The 9,112-nt window shown below is 46.9% G+C and overlaps 1 protein-coding gene across 2 annotated transcripts in view; it reads right to left on the minus strand.

Moving 5' to 3' along the window:
- The window catches only part of PIK3R5 (phosphoinositide-3-kinase regulatory subunit 5), a 122,058-nt gene extending 112,978 nt beyond the window's left edge, over nucleotides 1-9,080 (minus strand). Inside the window, exon 1 of one of the 2 annotated variants that reach the window (XM_019502082.1) lies at nucleotides 8,971-9,080. The gene's annotated coding sequence lies outside the window, so the exon portion shown is untranslated. The remainder of the gene's footprint in view (nucleotides 1-8,970) is intronic. The other variant, XM_019502090.1, reaches the window with a different exon arrangement.
- Between the last annotated feature and the right edge of the window lie 32 nt (nucleotides 9,081-9,112).

Here is a 9,112-nt window from a genome sequence, read left to right on the forward strand (position 1 = left end):
TTAAAAGGGGGGGGGGGGGTGTTAAATCCTGCTTCACTCTGGAGCTTAGGAACAGGAGCTGAGGGAGGTACTGATATCAGACAGGGATTCACACTGGGAACTCCCTCCTGGAGTAAGGTGCCCAAGTCATTCCCTTCCAGAGTGAAGCAGGGAGTTTCTTTCTTTCTACAACACAGCTGGAAGAAGTGTGGGTTGCCCTCTTTTATGTAAGCGTTCAGTAATTGCTGCACTCACCCAGGTTATGGCTGAGGTTGATTTAATGTCCTCAGCTTGATTTTACTCTAAGCAGCCCTTGAACAAGATGCACAAGCAGTCCTTAAAACTGTGACTGGAATCCAGGTCTTCCTGCCCTCTGAAATTTGCCTGTGGACTCAGGTGGGTACAGTGTGCTCTGCCCGTCCTCACCAGGACCACTGCTGCAGTGGCAGAGAGAAGTCAGTTGGGGCCAATAAGTCTCTAGATTCACTGAAGGACTTAGTATCACTGTAGTATGTCAATACCTATGGCTGCATATTCTGCAAATAGCTAGCAATTAAGAGTGTCCACAGCTCTCTTAAGTGTTATTAAAAGGTACATTACAGAACAAGGGTCTCAAACTGCAACAAGGAAAGTTTAAATTAGCTATTAGGAAAAACTCTCTCTAGGAGGGTAGTAAAGCACTGGAACAGGTTACCCAGAGAGGTTGTAGAATCTCCATCCTTTGAGGTTTTTAACATGACCTCCTGAGGTCCCTTCCAACCCCAATTATTTATGACTGCCTCTGTCAATATGGTTTGTGGACTGTCACCGTTAGGACTAGGGTGACATCCTTTTAAATACCTGGTGAGACTTCCAATGGAGCTCACCATGTCCTAAGTCTAAAAATAGGTAACAGCAACAGGCATATATCCATGCACCTTGCAAGTTGAACATATGCAGTTAACAGTTATTTAGACTCAGCTGTGTCCATGCATGCTTTCCACATTCCTACTGCTATGGAAAGGGTCAGATGCTACAGGGATCCACCTATGAATCATCTTCATCCGATGGAGAACATCCTGTAGATTCTTAAGCGCCTCATCTTAAGTTTTGATCATGCAACTGGATCAACACAAACAGATATAAGCAGAGTCTTTCTGGTATCAGTGAGGCTCTGCAGAAATCCACATGCATGGAAGTGATTTCAGGGTGGCAGGATGTATGATGTAAGGCTGTAATTTGTGCAGTCAGAATTGCAGCCTCTTCATAAAGCAAGAACAGCAACTTTCCTACAAAGCTGGACTGCACTTTCTTGCAAAGGTGCTCAAAAGAATTAAGAAAGGTTAGGGCTTTGTTTGCAAAGTTTACAAACACAAGAGCGCTGTTAATGAAAAAACACTTGTGAAGTTTCACATATACAAATTGCTAGAAACAATGAGAAAAGGGAAATGCCACCTGAATGGATGAGAGCTTGTTTATGGGGATCTCTGTCTCAAGGTTATGGTTAAAATAGATGCACTACCAGTGAAAAAAGCACTTCAGGAAAACACATTTTCCTCACATGTGGATAGAAGTTAGAAAGAAAGAACACTAGTAGGAAGGTGTTGGATCAAAAAAGAGATTAGCAGAAGCTGAAGACAGTGAAGTCTTTCCTTTCAGTTGACAAAGACAACTGAAAACTACACAATGGAAATCCAAGAGCACTTTTAAGCTGTGGATCTCAGGGCTCTTCCTGAACATTAATGGGTTCAGTTTTCCACCACTTCATTAGATAAATACTGTAACAATCTTCATTTTACCAATGGGAAAACTGAGACAGAGAGGTCATTCTTGCCTATTGTGAGGACTGGAAGAGCATGACCTACACTCAAATTCAAGCTTTTTCTGTGTGAATTTGGATAAGTCACAAGGGGACAACTTAAGAGTTCAAGCTCCCTACATAGCCCCTGTTGTCAGCTGGATGATGTACAGAAGGAAATATGGACACTTCATTTAAATGCCTCCAGAGCTGCTGAACCCTTCCTCATCTGGCCCTCTTTACCTATTTCTCCTTGATCAAATTAGGATGACAGTACCTTACAGAGGTATTATGAGGAACAACTCATTAGTGTGTGTGAGGTGCTCAGATGTACTTAGAACAAGTGATGTTTTCTTCTCTTGTATTTAACTCAAGCCTCTGAAAACAACAATCACATCTGCTCTCATTAGTGAGCAAAAATACATCTGTATAGATTTCCCCCTTGTCAGTTTTGTACAACCCACACAGCTGGGGGAAGAAGAGTACTGGAGTCTGTTCCTTCTTTTAAGTTGAATAGCTAGTTAAGCTCCAGTTACAGGAATAATTAGTTACAGGTGTGCTTGCAATGAACATAGTGAGGTTGCACAGCTGTTCTGAGAAAAATCTGGTCTAGAGGACTTTTATTACCAGCAATGGGGCATTAGACAGAAGCTAAACCAACTCTCAGATCCCAAGGCAGTTTGCAGGGCTAAGAGACCATCTAGGGATAGTCAATATGGAAGCAACAGAGATGATCATGCAAACATGAAACCCCATAATGCCATCTCTGCAAAACCACTTTTCACAACAGATTTATTCTAATTTCACATGTGAAAGATTCAATTGCAATTCAAATAACTATATTTCCAGAGTCAGTCACTCCTTTGGCTACATATCATCTACATAAAGATGTTCATGTACAGATCATCTTACGACAACTGTAAGTTACTCTTTTCAATAACTGAAATCAAAGACTAACCACCTAGGAAGGGTTCATGCCTGGCCATTCATGTATTCCAAGTGCACGTTTATAAGCATTGCTTGCCAAACAGGATACAATTAGTAAGAAAAGAAAGCATTGATCTTCAAGCTTCCAAGAGGGCATTAGAAACAATGGGGAGGAAATACAAAATTAACACTACAGAAAAGCAGTTGGCAGCACCCTTTGAGGGTCTGTCCATCATTACAAGGCTGCCTATTCACTTACTTTCATTAGAAAAATTGCATCTTAGAAGCATTCCTGACGGTGTCCTTTTTTCCTAATTAAGGCTCACCAAAGAGCTGTGTCTTTCGGCCACTGCACAGCATACAGCACGTTCATTGCACTCTTACTGCTCAAAACTTCTCCAATTAAAGCATGTGAGGAGTCCTGTGGAGTCATCATTTCAAAGGCTAGTTCTCAAGTTGGATTAACTGGCAGTCACTGACAAGATCATGAAAGTGGGAATGGCCCCTTTGGGTCTCCACAATGAGAACAGAGTTAAACTGCGTTAGCTCTCTTCCAAAGCACAATAAACTAGCCACCTGACTGGGAGAAGCAAAGCTCTGTCCTCCCTCTTAGAGCAGCTCACTCTGCAGCAGTTTTCAGGCCAGAACAACAGAGCAGGTCCCTGACTTTCACATATACTAGCCTCCACCCACTTTATCAGCAGTTTGCTTTGGCATGGCTTTCACAAAATATAAGTCAACAGTGCCACTACTGACGGATGCCCATACACTCAGGCAGCTACTCAGCTGTCAATCAGTGCACTGATACTGTTAATATGTCTCTGAGAGGTGGTTTCAAGTAGAAGGGCAGCCTTGTGCTGCTATGGGTAGCTTGCCATACCTCTGACACATCTAAAAGACCCAGTCCCAGTTTTGTAGTCCTTGACCCGACAAAGAATGGGAGAGTCGCAGAGACAGCATGGTCCACCCCTGCGTAGGGAAGTTGCACCTTGTATTACCAGGAAGGCCCAGCAGGGCCTGGTGCTGAAAGGATCTGTCTGGCAATGGAAACTCACTACAATACAGAGCCTTTGAGGAAGGGAGAGGGGAGCCTTCTCTGAGGGGAAGAAAACAGCATAAGACCAGCTTATATGAGTGGTCACAGATTGAATCAATGGGTCATATCGTCTTCCAGTACCATCAGGATGACGTTTCCAACCCCCAAATCTCTTCAGCTGATCACCTCTGCAAACCATACAACTCTGCAGTAAGGTGATGAAAAAATGTGTGTAGACCCATAGTGTGAAGCCAATGGGGAGCCTCTGTTGCCATAGGAACCTAATTCAATCCTCTCACCCTTCCCAGACAGAAGTAGTACAAAGCTCGGCAGCGTCTGAAGAGGAGCAGAGTCGGAACGTCAACTGAACCTCGGCCGAGAGAAATAGTTAGCCATGTTAATCTGAAGTCAGGCAAAAGAGAGTGACACTTTATAGATTAACTCTTAATGATGTCTCTCTGAATTAGTTTATGGTGCCACTCTGCTCTGCCTTCTGAGAACTGACACTCTTCCAGACATGTTTGAAAATGTCCTTACGGGGCTTTGTCTGTGGCTCTTTCCCAGTACATCTCCCATATGCTATTATACTAGGGAACCTAGAAAGGGAACGCCTTCAACAGTTATTCACTTCTCAAGCTATGAGTCCACTTTATCATACAGTAAATATAGTAGTTGAAACTTAGCCCCAGCTGATCTGAAGCATGCACAGGATGAATGTGTTTACCACAGTGGTGGCAACAATAAAGGTCCCCCTCCTCTGTCCAGTGCCCAAACTGTTGCAAACCCTAGTGACTTTACACCAATGACAAGGTTATACCTACAAAGTCTATTAGTTTAAGCAAAGCTATTAGGATTTTTTGGCCTCTCAATCCATGCTGCAGATTTTACAGCAGAGCTCTTCTGAGAATAGCACTTGGTAATTTTCATCTAGATCTAGTTCTTCTTTTAATCAAAGAACAGGGATCCTTATTTTAAGTAAAAGCCACAACATGTTCTCATTTTGCTTCACTCTCTGTGTCCTGTTGCCTCTCTCTCTCATATGTATGTCAAGCTCCTGCTTAGACACAATCATTGCCCCTTCCCAGTTCACCAAGGATATCTAAACTCTCCCCAGTCGATAAGTTCTACTGACAGTCCAAAGACTGAACTAAAAGACTGAAGAAAAGCAGACAGCTATCTCCATCTTTCATTCAGAACCACAACAAAAAGAAGCTACAAGTACCGACTTACAAAGGGGCATGAAAGTTTGGACCACATGGGAACGCTGTATTTTGGGATCTGTTGTCTTTAGAAGCCACATCTCAGTCATGAGGAAGAATGCAACTGTGGATTGCATAGAAGAGGTCCAGGAGGCCCGTATGTCCTCCAGCTGTAATCCAAGTTCTTTTAATAACCCTTAATATTATAACTATAAAACGATATACATTCCAAGGGTAATTTTCCTTTACTTTGTATTTTCCTATCTTTTCTCCATATAAATTGCAGGTGCACTGATATATCAGTGCCATATCGGATCGGCACTGATAAAAGGAATACTAACGTTATCAGCTTCTTTTGGTCGGTATAGCAGATAATGTACTGATAAATATAATATGCCTTCCAGCCGGGGCCCCTGGACTCCACGTGCACGTGTGCAGCCGCACGTATGCACTGATCAGGAATGCAGCTGAGCAGCAAGGAGAGCAGCGCCCTGCAGGTAAGTCTGTGGAGAGGAAGGGGCATGGGGGACAGATCAAGGCCCTCACAGTGGGGCAGGGGAAGGGCGGTGAATGAGACCTGAGGGAGTGGGATGGAGCCGCAGGCAGCTTGTCCAGGGGATCAGCATCCCAGCACTTAAAAATGGTGGCTGGGGGGCTTGAACTAAAGCTCATCAAATGTTCAAGTGCTGCCACCACCATTTTTAAGCAGCAAGATGCTTTTAACCAGAAAGATGCTTTTAACCAGAGCAGAACCAAGAGGGGTGAGGGTGGAGGTGAGCTGGAGGCTCTTTGCCTTGCTGCCTCTGCCTCAGGAGCCATACGCTGGGTGCATGTCCCCTGCTCATCCAGCAGCAGTGGCGGTGGCAAGCTGTGCCTCCAGCTTCTCAGCAGGCAGGGGATGTGGAGCAGGGGATGATGAGCTTTAGTTCAAGCACCCCCGCTGCCCTTTAAGTGTTGGGACACTGATTCCCCGGACAAGCCGCCCATGGGTCCATCCCACTCCTCACCCCAGCCCCAGGGTCCCACTCATCACCCTGCCTCTGCCCCTGCCCCAGCCCCACACCCTTCCTCACCGTGGGGACCTCAGTCTGCCCCCCCACACTCTTACAGACTTACGTGCAGGGTACTGCTCTCCACGCTGCCTGCCTGCATTCCCGTAAATTGGTTATCAGATTGGTATTGGCTGATATGCCAGTAATTGACTATTGGTGTCAGCCAAGAAAATCTTTATCAGTGCACCCCTATTATAAATATCTCTTATTCCATTAGCTGGATGAGCTTTTATAACCCTTAAGTTCCCCAACAGGCTAACTGCTTTGTTTACCCTTTTTTATCCCTTCAGCCCACCTTCTTCCCCTTTCCCTATGCTTTGCATTTAAATGACCTTATTCCTTTCTATTTAGTACCCCTGCTCTCTGCAAGTTCATTCATAGCATCTGACAAAGTAGGCTGTACTACAAAAACTCATGCGTCTATGAACAGATTAGGAGTCAGACAACCCTGACAAAGATTAAGTGGATGGGGGCCATAGGCCCCCCGGATGTACGTCGCACATGCAGGCAGGTGACGCTGGCACATGGAGTTGCCCATAATGCGTGCGGCTTGCTGCCTAGTTTGGGAGGTCAAGGCTGCCTTGTCCGCTGCTGCCCTCACCTCCATTGATTAGGTCCTGCACAAGGGAAGTCCCTGCCCCGCCCTCCCATACCACCTAGGCCTCCAGAGCTTGTTATAGAGTCCTGGACGCAGCAAACCTGATGGCACTCCCCGCTTCACCATCTGAGCAGGCTGGGGGACACGGGGCCTGTCTGTTTCCATTTCTATTTCCATTCCGTCCATCGTTGCCAGCTCTACACATTCATGTTTTGTATTTTCTATCATCCTGCCCTCACATCTCACTCAGACAACAAGTGGTGGGACACCCTGGGCAGGGGTGGGCTGAGGGTCCCTGGTGAGTGAGTCTGTATTCCACCCTGATCCTGTGAGCCACTGAGGACCTCAGCTGATGGCTCCTTCACAGAGCAGTTGCCACAGGCATGTATCTGGTGTGCTTTAAAGATGCCCCTGACACCTGCCCCTCTTGTGGCCAGAGGGACACCCTGGCACACGCCTACTTGGAGTGTGCCAGGCTGCAGCCCCTGCACCTCCTCCTTTAGAACCTCTTATTGAGGTTCTGGCTGCATTATTCCCTGCACCTTTTTATTTATGTACTTCCAGTCCTTGGCCCCACCAAGCCCCAGGACCTCTTGATCAACTTCCTCCTGGCCCTGGCCAAGCTGGAGACTCCGGCCAGGAGGGCCCCTGGGGACTGTGGGGCCATTCTCCCTTCTCTGATCTGTTCCTGTCTCCGAGCACAGTACCACTAGGCAGTGTCCACTGGTTCCTTGGACTCACTCGAGGGCCAATGGGCACTGTCCGGTGTGCTCTGTTCGGTGTCCCCACTCAGTGCACTTATTCTGAACCTATAACCCACATGCCTATCCCTGTTTTTCATCCTTTATCCCAAGACCCTGGCTGCTGCCATGGTCCAAGCTACAGGGGTAGTGGCAGCTGGGTGGGACCCAAGGGGTCACAAATTAAACCCCTTGCAGGCTCCATGTAGCACAGTGGTCTCCAACCTTTTTAAGTAAGAGATCACCTTTGGCATTTAAAAGCAACCCAAGATCTACTTGTGCCGCTGCCACTCCTCTGCCCCACCCAGCAGGTAAGTCTGCTACTTGCTTATTTGGAGGTGCACCTCCGCAGCAGGTAAATCCCATCCGGACAGGGCCCCACTCAATTTACCCCTGCTCCAGCCTCTGTGGCACTGTCCCTCACCACGGGGGCCTCGATCTAGCCCCTGCCCCTTCCCTCCCCCACAGACTGACCTGCTGGGCTGAGGCGCACATGCATGCACGCAGGCACTCAGACTCCCACCCCAGCCTCGGATCAACTTCAAGAGGCTCTGAGATCTACCGATAGATCGAGATCCACTGGTTGGTGAACACTGAGATAGCCCATGGATAGCCAGCTGGATAGCCCTGGTCTCTACATAAAGGTGCTATCCTGCCCTGCCTTCTGCCAAACTACAAACTAGCACAGCTAACTGGCTCTCTCTACAAGGGACTACAAAACTGTGACATTCACACATGGGCTCTGAGCTCTGGAAATACTTTTACTCAAATTTTAGAACCAATTTTGAGACCCAAGGGATCCCAGAAGGTCACTATTTCATCCCCTTGCTCAAGGCAGGATCATCTCTCTGTATTGAAATCATCCTAGACTCTAACCTATTCTTAAAAACTTCATGACCAACCTCACACACAACTACCAGCCACAATGCCTGAAACGTCAAAAAACACCCTAACTTGCCATGGATTAGGGAGGGGGATGAGGGTAGTGTAAATGTCCTACCACCGTAAGGACAGGAAGAAACGTGTTAAAACATGCTCAATAGATCCACCTGGATGTTAACAAACAGGAGAGAGGTTGCAGCTTATAAACTAACTGAATCAGCGATGCATACGCTTTCATGCGCAAGGTCTCACTTCACCAGGTTCTATGCATCTCTGATTCAGTTAATCTATAAGGTGCACCTCTACCTGCCTTCTAATAAAAATAAGGGAGCAGCTAAACAGTGTGGAGGAGCAGCAGAACAGATGTAAATCAAAAACAAAAAACCTGGCATTTATCATTTTCCAAATGGAAGGCTGCACAATCAAAGTCTATTCAGTAGGGCCTTTAACAAATGAAAATACTGCCACTCCTTAGTACAGTCAGATGCACCACTACACAGCGATAAAAGCAACTCGAGGCCACAGTTGCACATGCATTTTTAGCTTCCCGCACCAAAGCACCACGGCTCGAGGAGCCTCACTGCTAGAAGCAGCACTGCTGCAGACGAGCCACCACTGAAAAGGAAGCAGTGCTAGTGCAGACTGATTCTAACATGCTAAATGAAGACAAGACCTCAAGGATTATTTTGGTCTCTCTTGCTCCAGTGATTTCAACCAACTCAGGAGGGAGAAGCCTATCAAGACCTGTTTAAAAGTCAGCGACCTAACACCGGCACCCACCTCGACCTGAGCGTCAGTCACAACTTCACCGAAGAGCAGCCCTTGCGCTGGGGTCTAACAAGGGGTGGGAGAAGGGGGCAGCTGAAGCGGAGCCACCAGCCCGTGGAGGGAAGCACCTGCCGCAGGGAGGCCCGGAGGCGGG

This window comes from Gavialis gangeticus, unplaced genomic scaffold (genome assembly GCF_001723915.1).
Source record: "Gavialis gangeticus isolate Ggan-Ray unplaced genomic scaffold, GavGan_comp1, whole genome shotgun sequence".
In the NCBI taxonomy this organism is placed as follows: Eukaryota; Metazoa; Chordata; order Crocodylia; family Gavialidae; genus Gavialis; species Gavialis gangeticus.